This window comes from Oryctolagus cuniculus, chromosome 15 (genome assembly GCF_051225735.1).
Source record: "Oryctolagus cuniculus isolate XC-2025 breed Fujian yellow rabbit chromosome 15, ASM5122573v1, whole genome shotgun sequence".
In the NCBI taxonomy this organism is placed as follows: Eukaryota; Metazoa; Chordata; class Mammalia; order Lagomorpha; family Leporidae; genus Oryctolagus; species Oryctolagus cuniculus.
The window spans coordinates 80,727,551-80,743,845 of NC_142881.1; the positions used below are offsets into that span (position 1 = coordinate 80,727,551).

Here is a 16,295-nt window from a genome sequence, read left to right on the forward strand (position 1 = left end):
GAGTGTGTTCCCACTCATTGGAAATCCCAGCCATCTGGCTGCAACCAAACAAGAGAACACATAAGAGGAGACAGTCATTGCAGACTTAGAACAGGGAATCAAAATCAAATAGAATTTACTCATTATCCAGTCCTTCAACAAATATTTATTTGGTTTCTACTCTGTACCAGACACTGGGGAAAGTAATAAACAAAATATCCCCCACGGAACTTACATACTAGTAGGCGAAGACATAATAAACCAGAAAGTATTTATGTCAGATGGTTTTGGGAATTGTGGGAAATAAAATAAGGTCATGAGCACAAGGTTTTCATTTTATGTAAGGAGGCCATGATGAGGGGGCTTTTGACCACAGACACAAAGCAAGGAAGCAGCCATCATGATATGCATGATGGAAGGAGGAAGAACCCCCCTAAAGACTCCAGGTGCTATCATGCTAAGCACTGTTCCAGCCACACAAGGTGGACAGGGACTTGAGGAAGTGTCCAAGTGATGCAGGTCCCTATGAGGCAGACTCTGAGAATGAGAGGATTCTGCAAGAGCTTTCTATGAGGAGTACTCTAGGGATCAACATATATAAATAAAAAGAGAGAAGACACAGGGTTGAACCAAAGGAGGAGACCATGACCTGGTCTCCACAGAGGACTCAGCTAGGTCACTGGGGAGCTCCCAGGGATGTCCCATCCTCATCACCCCCACTGAAGTGGGGGGCTGGGACTCTAGGCCCACTCATCCACCAGTTGTCAGATGCAGGCTGCCCAGGAAGGGGCACGGGCTTGGGAGCAGTTGCTTTCTCTGTCAGTAGAATATTTTCCTACAGGGGCCTGACAGCTGGAAGAAACACATTCTAGTCCTGAGGAGGGACTGGAGCAACACATCACAGCATCCACCGCACAGGTGGGAAAGTACTGCAGGATGGGGAAAGAAATACACTGGACATCAGATGAACTCACGACAGGGATGGGATCTGGACTTCTCATGGATAACCACCTTCACTGGGTCTGCATCCACAGGTCAAAGCAACCATGAGCAAACTATTCAGTAAAAATATTGCACCTGGACTCAACATACACAGATGTATTTTCTTGGCATTATTCCCTACACAATACGGTAAGACAACCCGTGCATGGCCTTCACCTTGTATTGGGCATTCTATGTAATCTAGAAATGGTTTCAAGTAAGGGGGAAGATTGCGTAGGTTACATGCAAATACTGTGTTACTTCATATGAGGGACTTGAGCATCTGTGCATTTTGGTATCCGTGGGAGATTCTGAAACCAACCCCTCAGGGATACCCAGGGATGAGTGTATTTTCAGAAGATCTTTCTAGCTGCTGGTTTGAGATTAGACTGCGGGGGTGGGAGCTACAGGTGGAAGGTTACAAATAATGATATCATTCATACAGAGCTTAGGAGAAACAAAAATTGAAAAAAGAAAATAAATTGTCAATAAGGGCAGCAAAGTCACCACAGAATGTCGGGTATCACCGGGAGCCCCTGCTAGCGGCCTAAGAAGCTGGAAAAGGAGAGTGGATGGAGACAAAGAGGGTGCAAGAACAGGGCTCGGCCACTCACATGGGAAAACCCCAGAAACAAGGAAGTTCTTTGAAGCAGATGAATCAGAGGTTCAAACAAACGTCTTAGTATGTTTGGGGTGAGAAAAAGAAAGAGGATTAGAATCTCTCTGAGGGTTATCAGGAAAGCTTACAGGGAAGGTAAAATTCACCAGAGAGCCAATAAGAAAAGAACGGAGCATGTGTAGCATTTAGGGCTGTGGTTTTCAGACCCGAGGCTCCACGGCCTATCACAGCCACCGGGGACAACAACAAAGAACACAGAGGCCCAGTTACATAACAGGGTTTGGGCCCTGGGCCTATGGGTGGTTACTGAGTTTCCCAGGTGATGCTGACTCCAACCACAGAGAACCACTGGCTTGGGAGTCTTCAAGGTGTGCCAGTATTGGGATGGCCTCCCTTCCCTGGGAAAGACCAAAGGGCACCATTCTCCTTCGGTTCTCATTCAAAATCAGTGTCCATTAATGTCCAGGTATTACATATAGTGTATTGTCCTCTGGTTGAGGCTGGGTTCATCAGTCATTGGCAAAAGCCAAGGAACCCAAACTATTGATCTCCTTGGTGACAGCAGATGAGAGTGACTCAGGGACACAGGGATTAAACTCAGTGAGGAGGGCTGGGCAGGGTATGTTCCAAAGCTTTCAAATACTTCTTAGGGTCAAAAAATAAATAAAGTAAATGGGCCACAGGTATGCTGCCATCATGAAAGTACTTTTAAGTATCTCCTTAGCATGTGATAGAAAAATAAAATTCAAGCAATCTTGACTTTTAAGCAGAGCCTACAGCAGATCACACAAGCTTTCCTCCCAAGTTACAATTACAAGAACTTCAAAGAAACGGTGAGTACCAACAGCAACAGCACAATATTCCCATCCCTTCTTGTGAAAAAGTATCCTATCTAGGGATGCCAAGGGTCTTAGGCTACATAAAGGTATTTTCCTGAGAGGTTCCCAGTGACAGGAATTCAGGTTTATGTAAATTAATACAGATGGGGGGTGTACTAGTCAGGACTCTCCAGAGAAGGTGTAGTCAGCACCTGGTATCCACAGGTTCTGCATCCGCAGATCCAACCAATCACGGATCAACAATATTCAGAGGAAAATCCTACATCTTTACTGAACCTGTACAAACTTACTTTCTTGTCCTGATAAGCTAAATAACACAGTATGACAACAATTTACATAGTATTTGCATTGCATTAGGTGTTCTAGATAATCTAGAGATGATATAGAGTACACAGAAGGCTCTGTGTAGGTGATATGCAAATATTAGGTAGTTATATATAAGGGACCTGGGCTCCATGGATTTTAGTATCTGCAGGGGTGTGGGGTGTCCTGGAACTAATGCCCCACAGGTCCTGAGGGATGACTGTGTGAAGACAGTCATCCAGTTACCCAGAGGCGAAGGGCTGCACCAAAGCCATGTTGCCTTGGAAGTATTTTGATAAGCAGGTAAGGAAGCCCATACCACAGGGAAAAAGTGAACACAGTAAGCATGGTTTTTGATATAATAATGATATTAATTTTGAAATAAAAAGTATAATGCAAGGAAAAAATCAACAATCTAAATCATAAGTTCAATGAAAAAATAAAAGGGAAAAGAGAAGCTACCGAAATAAACTAAAATCCAAGAACTTCTCACATGCAATGAAAGGGAATTTAAAATTATTGCATTTCACCACCTGTGGATAATCAAGAATACTTATGTTCCACTCTGTCTTCAGCCATTTTCTGCTGTGTTTATCAAAGTACCAGAGGTTGTGTAGCTTATAAAAAAAAAAAAAAAAAAAGGAGCTTATTTGGCTCACAATTTTGGAGGCTGAAAATCCAAACAACATGGCATCATCTCTGGCAAGGGCCCTGGCTGCCTCTCCTCATGGTAGACAGCATCATGATGGGACAGTGTGTGTTTCAGAGAGAGTGAGCGAGAGAGAGAGACTGACTGACTACATGGGTGGGACCAGAAGCCACACACTGGAGAGGGCCAGGCTTGCTGTATTAGAGGAACCAAATGGAGTCCCATGAGAAGTGGATTAATCTCTTCCAAGGGAGATACCCCAATAATCTATTTCCTTGGACTAAGGTAGTAAATTACCCTAAGGTCCTACCACCTCTTAACACTGGGGACCAAGCTTCAAATCCATGAGCCCTTGGGAGATTCCAAACCATCTTTGATAACACACACACACACACACACAAACACACTTCATGCAAAAAAACACAGACTAAAAGAAAAAGTATAAAATGTGAAGTGGTCTATGGGATAAATAATTTATAGCATGAGTAGAAAGAATGACGTGCATATGAGGAGAAATATTGTGCTCCACAAAGGCAGGCATCTGGCCAAATATACAATGCAGAGCAAAAACAAGAACAGAGGACTGGCATTGTGGTAAAGCAACTAAAATCATGGTTGTCATGCTGCCATCTCACATCAGAGCACAGGTTCAAGTCCCATCTGCTCCACTTCCAATCCACCTCCGTGCCAATGCACCAGGGAAAGTTCTGGTAGATGGTCCAAGTATGGAGGCCCCTGTCACTCACATGAGACCCAGAATGGAGTTCCTGGCTCTTAATTTTGGCTTGGCATAGCCCTGGTTGTTATGACCATTTGAGAAGTGAATCAGCAAATAGAAGATGTGTATGTGTGTGTCCCTGTCACTTTGCCTTTCAAATAAATAACTAAATCTTAATAACAACAACAACAAAAACAAGAACAAAAGCAATAACTATGGGAGTCTGGCAGTAACTAAGTAATGGCTACAGCTATAAAACCCCTGTTGAGATTCTCACATTTGGAGGCAATTCCCTCAACCCTAGCCCCAAACACCCAGAGAATCTTGAGCATAGCATAGTAGCATAGTTTACACAAAGCTAGTCCCATTGATTATCCACCCAGTACTCACCATCCATCTCCAAAGAAAATCACATGTTGGTGAGTATATTAACTGGGATTCCAACACAGCCAATCTTTTTTTTTTCTTTAATTTCTTTTATTTTTTTGACAGGCAGAGTGGACAGTGAGAGAGAGAGACAGAGAGAAAGGTCTTCCTTTGCCGTTGGTTCACCCTCCAATGTCTGCCGCGGCCGGCACATTGCGGCCGGCACACCACGCTGATCCGATGGCAGGAGCCAGGCGCTTATCCTGGTCTCCCCATGGGGTGCAGGGCCCAAGGCCTTGGGCCATTCTCCACTGTACTCCCTGGCCACAGCAGATTGCCGGCCTGGAAGAGGGGCAACTGGGACAGAATCCGGAGCCCCGACCAGGACTAGAACCCGGTGTGCCAGCACTGCAAGGTGAAGAATTATCCTAGTGAGCCACGGCGCCGGCCCCAACCCAGCCAATCTTAAGATAAAGCCATATTTCTGACTTTCCTGTTGTAATGTACGAAGTAGGTGAAGAAAAGAATATAGAATACAGTGACTACAACGTTGTCAGGTAATTAAAATAATTTTTAAAATAGTAAAATTTATGGAATCTGAGCATAGCAGATCTCATTTGTTACAACATTATATAGTTCCACAACACAAAAATATAAAGGGAAAATGTTGTTAAGCATCCCCCTTAAAAATCCTAGGAAAACATGGGAAATAATACAGAATAATAACATAAACAAAAGTTGACACAAATGGAAAAATAGTAAAATTAGAACAGCTAAAGCCTGGTTCTCTGGAAATACTATTAAAAGAGACAAAGTCATGCTGAAACTAATCAAGACAAAAGTCATCAGTCAACAAAATTACAAAGAAGGGAGATAGAGCCAGTTATATATAGATATTATTTTACATTATAAGGGAATGCCCTGTATGCTTATAAAATTATGCTATGGAAAAACTCAAAGGAAACAATGATTTCCCCAAAGACTGTAACGTACAAAAATTGACAAAGTGGAAATCTCAGTAGGTTACACATGTTAGCAAAATGGAAAAAGGTCTGAAGGCATTGCTCAGAGAAAGGCCTGCCTGGTGTCCTCTATTTTGCACACTGAATTCTTATTTCACATCAGGCCCTCTTTCAACAGACAAGCAAGCATGGCACACCTCTTCCATGGAGGGAATGACTGGCTACCCACAGACTGAAAGGTTGCTGAGGGAATTTTTGCACAGATTTTTCTTTGGGCAATAAACATTCTACGAGCAAGCTATACGCACAACAGAGTTAAAGAGACAGCAGCAAATGGGCAGTTGAGGAATGAGGCACCCAAAGGAATCACTAACTTTTTTTTTTTTTGACAGACAGAGTGGACAGTGAGAGAGACAGACAGAGAGAAAGGTCTTCCTTTGCCATTGGTTCACCCTCCAGTGGCCACCGTGGCCGGCGCGCTGCGGCCAGCGCACCACGCTGATCCGATGGCAGGGGCCAGGCACTTATCCTGGTCTCCCATGGGGTGCAGGGCCCAAGCACTTGGGCCATCCTCCACTGCACTCCCTGGCCACAGCAGAGAGCTGGCCTGGAAGAGGGGCAACTGGGACAGAACCCGGCGCCTCGACCGGGACTAGAACCCAGTGTGCCGGTGCCGCAAGGCAGAGGATTAGCCTAGTGAGCCACGGCGCCGGCCGAGGAATCACTAACATCACTAAGGGATCACTCAGGATATTGCTGCAAGTGTTCTTGGCTCACAGCTGTGGTGGGCTCCAAAGACAATGGGGCTGGGACCATAACAGTCAGGGAGTTACAAAAGGAAGTGGCAATGAAAAAAAAAGAAGAGAAGAATGGCTGAGAACATGAAAGGGACAAAGTTCTGGTCCTCCTAGTTCCAGGGCATCTCTGTGTAACACTGGGGAGGACACCACAGCTCTAGTCCACTGATGCCTTTCCAGGTGCACTCACTCCCCCACCAGGCAAATGTGCAGTGCAGCTCCTCAGGATTTCTGGCTTACAGTCTGTGCTTCACATCATTAGCTACCTGCTCCTTAAATGGAATCCGTTAGCTACATATAACCAAGAGCCTTTGGTAGTTTGCACTAATTGTGTTGAGTTGCTTTGTTAAGGTACAGGAAAGAAACTATCAGTGTATGTGTAGAAAAGCCGTGATTTCCCTGTTTGCCCCAGACAGCCAGCACTCTTGGCACTGTCTGGTAGACTCATTTAGCTGTCCTGCTCTGATGAGAAGCCCACAGCTGGGCAACATCCAATCATATACTCACCTGCTGCTGAGAGATGAGCTGGGATTCTTGGTACATAAACTTCAAGTCAGGAACATAGCCATTTGTTCCTCTGGTGATGAAGCTATGCGGTAGGACACTGCTCAGATGGTCACAGCACTACCACACGTCGGGACTACCCAGATTCACAGAAAAGGAAAGGGACCTCTGTCCTCATCCCTCAGCTGTTCCACGGAGGAGACAACTGAAGACCTGCCTAGCACGGCCCTCTCCTCCTAGATGCCCAGTGATCACCCACCAGATCAGTGGTTCCCCAGCCTCTTTTGAGCCATGGATCACAAGGTATCACAGAATCACAAAGCCAACAGTGAAACGTGAAGAGGCAGATTGTGCAGGTTGAGGTACCCGGGCAGGCAACAACTCTCCTCACTGTATCATTGAGTAGACCTCACAACCTGTTTAAGGACTCCATTTGTCTGTCCAATTGTCTGGATAAGAAGAGAGGAGCATAGTTTAAGCTTTTCCAAACTTTATACAGAGGTCAAAAACTAGCAATACTATGCAGCCCACCAAAAATTTTGTTGGCCATTTTATTTCACTAGCATCATATCTGGAACACACACGGAATTTCAGAAAGCAATGTTACTAACTGATTTCTGTTCACTGTGATGTAATCAGCCTAACCTTGTATTGCTCAATTGCACTGTGCTTGTTTAGATCAATGACTTGATGGGTCAGTCCCTGAAGAACAGTAGACTCTGGAGTTGTGAGACCAGCACCTTGTCCTCCTCAGAGTCTCCTGTGATTCAGATTATAGAATGGCCTCTCACAATCTGGAACCTATCTTCCTTGTGGACTAAGAATATACCTCCCCAAACTGCCTGAGTTTGCCACACAATTGCTGACTAGAATACCTCCTCTTGCCAAAGCTGTGATGAGTGCAGGGGATACTGAGACATCTTCAGGATTTGAAGAGTGATTTTCCATGGGAAGAGATAAGTGATAAAGTTACAATTCAAATCCCTACTGGAAGCCAACCTCGGGCCTATTCTTAAACGGCAATCACTGGGCCTTCCCAAACCCTTCATTCTTAGTAGAGAACAACAAGTTACTGTTGCTTTGTTAACTCGATTTCCTATTTGAAAAGCAGAGACAGAGATCTCTCACCTGCTGCTTCACTCCCCAAACTCCTGCAACAGCTGAGCTGCTGAGCCAGGTCAAAGCTAGGAGCCTAGAAGTCCATTCAGGTCTCCCATGTGGGTAGCAGGGACTCAAGTACTTGAGCCATCATCTGCTGCCCTCTCAGATGTGCATTAACAGGTAGCTGCTATGGAGAGCAGAGCCTGGACTCAAACCTAGGCTGTCTGAGATGTGGGCATTCTAAAGAACAGTTTAACCACTACAGCGAACACCCATCCTGTTCACTATTGGTTTTTAGTAGGCTTGATATCCACTTGTCATTCTGTTTGAAAAGCTGTATAATTTTTTTTTGACAGGCAGAATGGACAGTGAGAGAGAGAGAGAGACAGAGAGAAAGGTCTTCCTTTTTTCTGTTGGTTCACCCCCCAATGGCCGCTGCGGCCAGTGCACCAAACTGATCCAAAGCCAGGAGCCAGGTGCTTCCTCCTGGTCTCCCAAGCCGGACTGGAAGAGGAGCAACTGGGACAGAATCTGGCGCCCCGACCAGGACTAGAACCCAGGGTGCCAGTGCTGCAGGCAGAGGATTAGTCTATTGAGCCATGGAACCGGCCAAAAAGCTGTATATTTTTAAAGATACACACCAAAGAAAATAGGTATAAAGTGACAGGATACCTGGCATTTACTTAAATATATCAGCCAGAAAACTCTTAACCAGAAGGGAGGACACAGTAAGCAGAGGTGCCCAAATCTTGTGATTGCTGGACTTCAGAAATGGGTATGCAGGAGTTCATTTACTTTTCACTTTTTAAATATACAAGTTTTCTTTCAATGACTGCCTGTGAATGCAACAAGGCTCGGGAAGTTTCATCTCTCCTTTAGAAGTGAAGGGAGGCTGGCTCTGTGGCTCACTTGGCTAATCCTCTACCTGGGTGCCAGCACTCCAGGTTCTAGTCCCAGTTGGGGCACCGGATTCTGTCCTGGTTGCTCCTCTTCCAGTCCAGCTTTCTGCTGTGGCCTGGGAGGGCAGTGGAGGATGGCCCAAGTGCTTGGGCCCTGCACTCGCATGGGACACCAGGAGGAAGCACCTGGCTCCTGGCTTCAGATTGGCACAGCGCGCCGGCCATAGCAGCCATTTGGGGGGGTGAACCAATGGAAAGCAAGACCTTTCTCTCTGTCTCTCTCTCTCACTAACTCTGCCTTTCAAAAAAAAAAAAAGTGAAGGGATCAGAAATGCACGTAGGCAGTATACCCTTCTGAAATGCTTGTGCAAAGTTTAACAGGCTGAATGCATGTAAGTTTTCAAGATAGATTTCATCCCAGGCAATTAGCATGTGCTGAAGGACCCCATGCACAAATGTGAGGTTTCCATGCAGCATGTATGCCCAACGCTGGGCTAGTGACACACGCCAGACAAGAAACGCAAGGAAACCACTGCAGACACAGCTCCCGCTAGGCCCATCATCACCTACACTGGCATTTCAAAGGCTCTGCTGAATCCATGGGGCTCAAAATGAAAAACACCTTCTTGTGATCCAGTGTGGGAGACTAGGACGTGCTCCAGGGTGCAGCAAGGAGAGCACACTTCTGTGCACCCAAGAGCAGAGAGCTCTGCGTACCTCCCGAGCACCGTGCCCAGCGACCTTCCTGACATCCAGGGAAGAGGCTCACACTGTGCACTCTCACGGTGCTCTGCAGGCCCAGGCTGTGATATGCACATGGCCACCCTTCCTGTCACATGGTGATCTCTCAGCAGGCACAGTCCTTATCATCACTTGTCCATCACTGATACCCACCACTGCCACCCTTTCCCCTCAACCTGACTCTGGCGAAGTTGTGGAGGATGAAGGAGTATTTCCTCAGTAACTAGCTGTGCCATCTCATGTCATCCTCACGACAGCCATAGCTTTCACTCTTCCAGTTTTACAGAGAAAGGCATGAGGCTCGTGGATATGAGATTGATTTTCAAACTTTGTAAAACTGGGAAGTGGCTCATCTGGCATTCACACCCAATTCGGGTGACTCTGAAAGATCTCGTATACCTTTACCAATAGAGACTGTGAAATAAAACTGCAGCAACTTTATAGAGGGAAGTCTGGAAATGCAGAACAGGAACTTCACAGTGGAGAAATGTGCCATCACTCTCAGCCACTGTCACCACTGATAATAGAATGTATTGATATCACATGACACCCTCTAGTGTGATATGATGAGAAGAGCACGTCACTTCTGTGGTTTTGTCATCCAAACCCACACTTCACTCTAATCGTGAGGAAAATAAACCTAAATTAATTATATGCCACAAGCATCAGACCAGGACTCTTCAAAAGTTCCAAGCTCATAAAACCAAAAGATGGAGAAACTGTTACAGTTTAGACCAGACTAATGAAAGTAAATGGAAGCTAAATGCAAGGTGGCATCCTGGATTGGATGAGGGGACCAGGTAAAGAACACCAGTGGAAAACCTGGGGGAAACCTGAAACCTGAAGTTTAGTTAACAAAACCGTTCCAATGTTAATTTCCTAGTTTTAATACACAGAGCATGTTTACAAAAGATTTAACACTAAGGAAAACTAAGTGAAGGGAACTGGCCTGGTTTGCTATTGGTGCTATAACAAAGGACCACAACTTTCTGACCTAACAGCACAAGCACATTATCATTCTACAGGGCAGAAGCATCACTAGGCTAAAATCAAGATCTTCCCTCTGGAGGCTCTAGGGCAGAATCTGTTTCCCCCACCCATGTTTTTTAAAGACATATTAATTTATTTGAAAGGCAGAGATACATAAAGGCAGAGGCACAAAGACACACACACACACACACACACACACACAGAGAGAGAGAGAGAGAGAGAGAGAGAGAGTCAGTCTCCCATTAGCTGGCTCACTCCCCAAATGGCCAAAACAGAAAAAACTGGGCTGATCCAAAGCCAGGAGCCAGACCTTCTTCCTGGTTTCCCACGTGGGTGCAGGAGCCCAAGGACTTGGGCCATCTTCCACTGCTTTCCCAGGCCACAGCAGAGAGCTGGATTGGAAGTGGAGCAGCCAGGACTCGAACCGGCACCCATATGGGATGCTGGCACTGCAGGCAGTGGCTTTCCTCACTACACCCCACAGCGCAAGCCCCTTCCTTTCCTTTTTAGAGAACTGGTGAAATGTGCATAACAAAAAATTTACCAGTGGCATTCAGCACGTGTACATTACTGTGCAATGATCACCACCCGCCATCTGTGTCCAGAACACTCTCCTGTTCCCAGAGTAAAACTCTCGGCCTATTCAGCAAGTTGTTTCCTTGCCTCTCCAGCTTCCAGCTTGGCTCATATCCCTGTCCCCTCTTCAAAGACAGCAGCACAGCATCTCCAAATCCCTCCTGCACTCCCCAGCCTCCCCTTTCCCTTATCAGGACCCCTGTGCTTACTGTGGGTCATCAAGTTCAACCAGAGTAGCATCCCCTTCTCTAGAACCGTAAGTCAATCACAGCTACAAAGTCCCTTTTGCCTTTTAAGGTGACACAGTGACAGGTTCTAGAGGTTAGGATATGGACATATGGATATGGACATATTAGATGAGGTCCTTCTTCTTTCACAGCTAAACAGGAATTCTGTTATCTTTGCAACTTTTCCAGAAATATGAAATTATTTCAAAGTAAAATATTAAAAAGATAAATACGTATGTGACAACTTTAAAAACAGATTGCATTAGAATCACAGATTTCTGGGATGAGTGTTGTGATAGAGGGTAGGCTGCTGCCTAGGACACACATCCTGCATCAGAATGCCTGAGGTCAAGTCTTGCCTCTACCTCCAATCCATCTTCCTGCTCAAGAACACTCCGGAGGCAACAGATGATGACTCACATACTTGTGCCTGTAACATCCACATGGGAAACCCAGATGGAGCTCCTAGTTCACAGCCCCAGCCGGGCCCAGCCCTGGCTGTTGCAGGCAGTTTGGAGAGAAAATTAGCAGATGAAATAAATCAATCAACCAAACTTTTCTCTCTCTCTCTCTCTCTCCAACTCTCTGTCATTCTGCCTTTCAAATAAATAAAAATAAACTTAAAAAATCCCACAGATTCATAGGCTAAGATTGAATGGGAAATTAAAGACATTCTTTTTACTGACCAAATTTTAGACATCCTTATGAATCATAATCTGTGGAAAATTGGGTGGGGTCATCAGAAAAATGATCCCTAGATATTTCTCTGGAAAGTGCTTTGCATTGTGGTTGAGACCAAGACCAAGGACTACTCCAACACCCAGTGGTAGGTGACTGGCCTGAGCCCAGTCATCCATGGGGAGCTCTGGCCCCCTGCTAGTAGTAGAAGATCTACAGTTTCTCAGAGCCTCCCAGCATCTCCTGATACATATTCCAACACCTCCCTAAACAAACTGCATCTGACCTCTTCTGTCACCACCAAGGCAGCATAGATTAAAAGGGTTAGCAAGGGAGGTGGTGACTCTGCTGAAGACCCTCCTACAGAGCACAGACAAAACAAATCCCAAAGGCTCTGGTGCAGGGGTATCCCAGAAGGATGCCTGGAGATCAGGAACCCAGAATTCTGCCTTGCTGATCTTCACTTTATAACCCTCCCTAGTAATATGTTTAACGAAACCCCATGACCTTGTAGAATTGACCCTCTTCCAATTCATCCCATAAACAGCATGAGAAAGAGACAACTCAGGAGCAAAATTACATTTTGCCCATTACTTACATCATTTATTCATTTGTCAATAGTACAGAAAAATGATTTAGTAGTTATATTTCCATTTCCTGTAGACTCAAGAGCTACCATTTGAAGACCACCACTCCTGGAATACTTTGAAAAGGCACTTGGTGGCCTCTGGCAGCACAAGATGAATAAAATGCCAATGAAAGTGACTGATTCAGGAAATTCAATGTGCAACCTTTCTTGGCAAGGGGTGTTCTTTTTATAACTTGTACCTGGTCAGAAGTGAATTGAAAGTTTTCTGTGCCTGGATAAATGGCTCTGCAGTGAAGAATGAGTAAATAGCAAAGGAAAAAACTAGAGGGGGCAGGGAGGGATACAGAGGCCCCTGCAGACTTTGTGAATCATTAAGAGAAAAAGAGATAAAGCAACTCTCTAAAATCATACTCTATGGGGGAAAACAGAATTAAACTATCTCTTTTATGTCATCAGTAGAATCAAAAAATACAATCTGATAAGAAAGAAATAGACTGATATCAAAGAAATTCCAAGCATCCATAAAGAGAAACATAAGTTTACCTTTTTCCCAAGAGATTCATTAGTGTAATGAAACCAGAAGCAGCCTTGGAAATAAATTGTTTTCAATGGACCAAAAATTATTTTTGAATTGTCAAGAATATGGAAATGAGATAAAACTGGATTGAAACAGAAGTCAAAATAGTAAGAGTGATAATAAACTGCCCAAAACAACAGGGATAAACAAAATTTGTTCTAAGATAACCCAGGGGAAGCTCTAAGCTGAAGATTAAACAAACAAAAAAACACATAAGCCTGAGTAGGCCAGGGCATCTCGAAAGCAACTGATTTAAAACCTGGGTCTCACACAGCTACGGAGATAATAATTCTCTCCCAACACCCCACCAAAATGAACCACAGCTTCTAGAAGCAGAGGCCTTTGACCTCAGCCTAACACCAATGAAGTAAAGCACGTTCTAAAAATCAATGTGACAGTGGACATGTCCCAGACAAGTGTGCTGACCTTGGAAAGAGAAGATGAACAGAACAGAGCAACTCAGAGCTCCCTAGTAGACAACTAGAAGGGCAATAGTGAAACAAAATGCATTGGAACAGCCACATGGAGGAAACTCTGTGTCCCAAGCAAAGCTCTTTATATCATTTTGGTGGTGATGGGGGTCCCCAATCTGCCAACCTGCTCCGTCCCCATATACCAACAGTGTAGCTGACCTATAATGCTTCTCCCATCTGCACCCAAGCCACCATGAGTGCCCCCTTGAGAAGCTCGTTGGAAACACAGACCCCTGCTTTACTCATAAATGTGCAATAATTTGGGTGTCTGGTGATACAATTTATGGAGGTAAGGAAGAAGAGGTGAATGTTAATTAGAGGGAGACGGTGGAGACTTGGGGAGATGGATGAAGGAAATCCGGAACTTCAAGATAGACCTGTTAGTGTGGGAATGAGAAATACCAAACATCAACTCTGATAACACACAATCACTTTAAACTCTTCTGTCAAGCTCAAGATTTCCGGGACTGCATTGAAAACAAATACAAATATATACTGCTTTTATCAGAAACAAACAAAACCAAATGACACTGAAACCTTGCCATTAAAAAGTTACTCAAGGGTATAGTGGCTGTTCATAGATAATAGCTTAGGAGTACCCATTTTAGTATCAAGATAGAATCCACAGCAAAATGCATTAAGTAGAGAAATGGTTTACTTTGCATAGCTAGAAAGTGTAGCCCATAATGAAGAACTAACAATCATGAACCACTGGAAATGAATCACACAGCATCGTAGCATAAGGCAAAACCATTAGGAATGCAGGAGAACACTGACAAGCAACTATTACAGTAGAAGGCTCTTAGTGCAATGAAATGTCAGAGACAGAGTAAGTAGGCCAGAAATAAATAAATAAGGAAGTAAATAAACAAACACGCACATAAATAAGGACATGGAGGCTTTAAACAACGTAATGAATAGATGCAAGCAATGTTTATGGTGCGCACTTTGGATGTGAATCTCAACCCAACTCCTTCTTCTTGCTCCTTTCCCATTTGCTCCCCTCCCTCTTCCTCTGCCACTTCCCTCCCCCCCCCCCTTTTTTTTTGGAAAGTGAGTTCACTGGAGCACATACATATCTATTCAAGTTACTTCCAATCCCTTTAGGATGACAGAGGATGTAAATAAGTAATCACATAAAGGAGGGAAAACGTTCTGAGGCCGTGGAAGAAGTAGCTATCACCCGAGGTGTGAGCTGCACACCCTAACGTGCATGTTCACCCTTGATGGAGGCTGAGCCCCAAGCCCTGGGTCCTGGTTTCAGAACTTGTCCCTGCCCTGCTATTGCTGTTCTCAGGGCACAGGCTGCCTTGGCCACTGCTGGAGCAATGATTCCAACATGAAGCTGGGGCATTCTGCTATTATGCAGACTGGTTTCACTTTTTCTCAATCTAACATATCCCCAAAATAGACCTGGGAAGTGTACTGCCCGAGGTTTGAAGTTCGGTGCAAAGTTTGAGGGAACATTCCACAAGATGGCCCTCCATTCTGACCCCTACTGCAAGCTCGAGCGTTCCCTCAAACCACTCAGTTTTGATAATGAATCAGAAGGACTCACAGAAAGACTCACAGTTAGGGTTTAATGCAGGGAAAGGACAGACTGGCTCAGCCAATGGATGAAGCACCCAGGACAGAGCTTCCTGTTGTCCATCCCCTGTGGAGCCAGGACACTGTCACTCTCCTGGCGATCGTGTGTGACGACGCAGAGTACTGTCAACCAGGGAAGCTCACTCGAGCTCTGGTGTTCAGGGATTTCACCGGGTCTCCACCCACAGGCATGACTGACTGTCTATGTGCTCGATCTAAGTCTTCAGTGCCTCTGGGGTCACCGGACACTATGTGATAGACAGCCGCCATTCACATCACTGTTCTTTCTAGCATGGCCAGTGCCCACTGAAACACTGGCTCACACGGCTAGCCCCATCCCCAAATTGTATTGTAGACTCTGCAGCAGGACCCAGTGCTCCTATGTGGACAGAGACCATCCTGTCACGGGTCACACTCCAAGGACACAGAGATAACCTCCCGGAAGCCAAGGACACAGGCAAGACTTCCTTCTGGGTAAAGTTAAATCCTTGAGCACACAAAGGCACTGGACCTTCTGCTTGGGACATGTGTATGAGAGCTGAAAGAGGTCAGGGCCATGTGAGAACAAAGTGAATGTGAGCCACACTGGCTGGCACTCACCAGGCCCTTCTGTGTGTTCGCCATTGCTCATCTCCACACTGAGGTGCCAGTCCCCTGTGAAGCAGGTGCAGTGGTCAGCAGCCATGTGGTCAGGGTGTGGTGCTGAAAAAGGAAAGCAGATTGGAAGTGACTAATGACGTGAGCCAGCTTCACAACTCCCCTCTGGTAACTTCGGGCAGTTGCTACTAGGATGGAAATCCATACAGGCACGTTTTGTTCAGCACTGCACCTTCACTGAGAAGGCTGCCTAGCACAAAGTAAACACTCAGGAAGTCACCACTGGATAAATGAAACCTCTAAACTAGGGCTCATTCCCTAGCGTTGGAAGTGTAGAAAACGTCTCTACCTTGTAGGAAGCTGTAAAGATTAATAAGCTAATGCAGCAAGGCCACGAGCATGGAGTAAGTGCTCAGGAAACACAGCAATTACTGTTAGGACTGCTACCAAGCTCAACAGATAGCAGGATCAGACACTGGCAGAAGCCCATGTCCCAGCCCATGTTCTGCTGCTGTAACAGACCACCACAGACTGGGCAGTTTA

The 16,295-nt window shown here is 45.3% G+C and overlaps 1 long non-coding RNA gene across 11 annotated transcripts in view; it reads right to left on the reverse strand.

Moving 5' to 3' along the window:
• Positions 1 to 16,295, reverse strand: part of LOC149122102 (uncharacterized) — a 140,324-nt gene that overhangs the window by 69,008 nt on the left and 55,021 nt on the right. For 8 of the 11 annotated variants that reach the window (XR_016221077.1, XR_016221076.1, XR_016221068.1 and 5 more), the window contains exon 4: positions 15,756 to 15,857. The exons of the other annotated variants lie outside the window; for them this stretch is intronic. This is a non-coding gene — a long non-coding RNA (uncharacterized LOC149122102). The remainder of the gene's footprint in view (positions 1 to 15,755; positions 15,858 to 16,295) is intronic. 11 annotated transcript variants of the gene reach the window in all.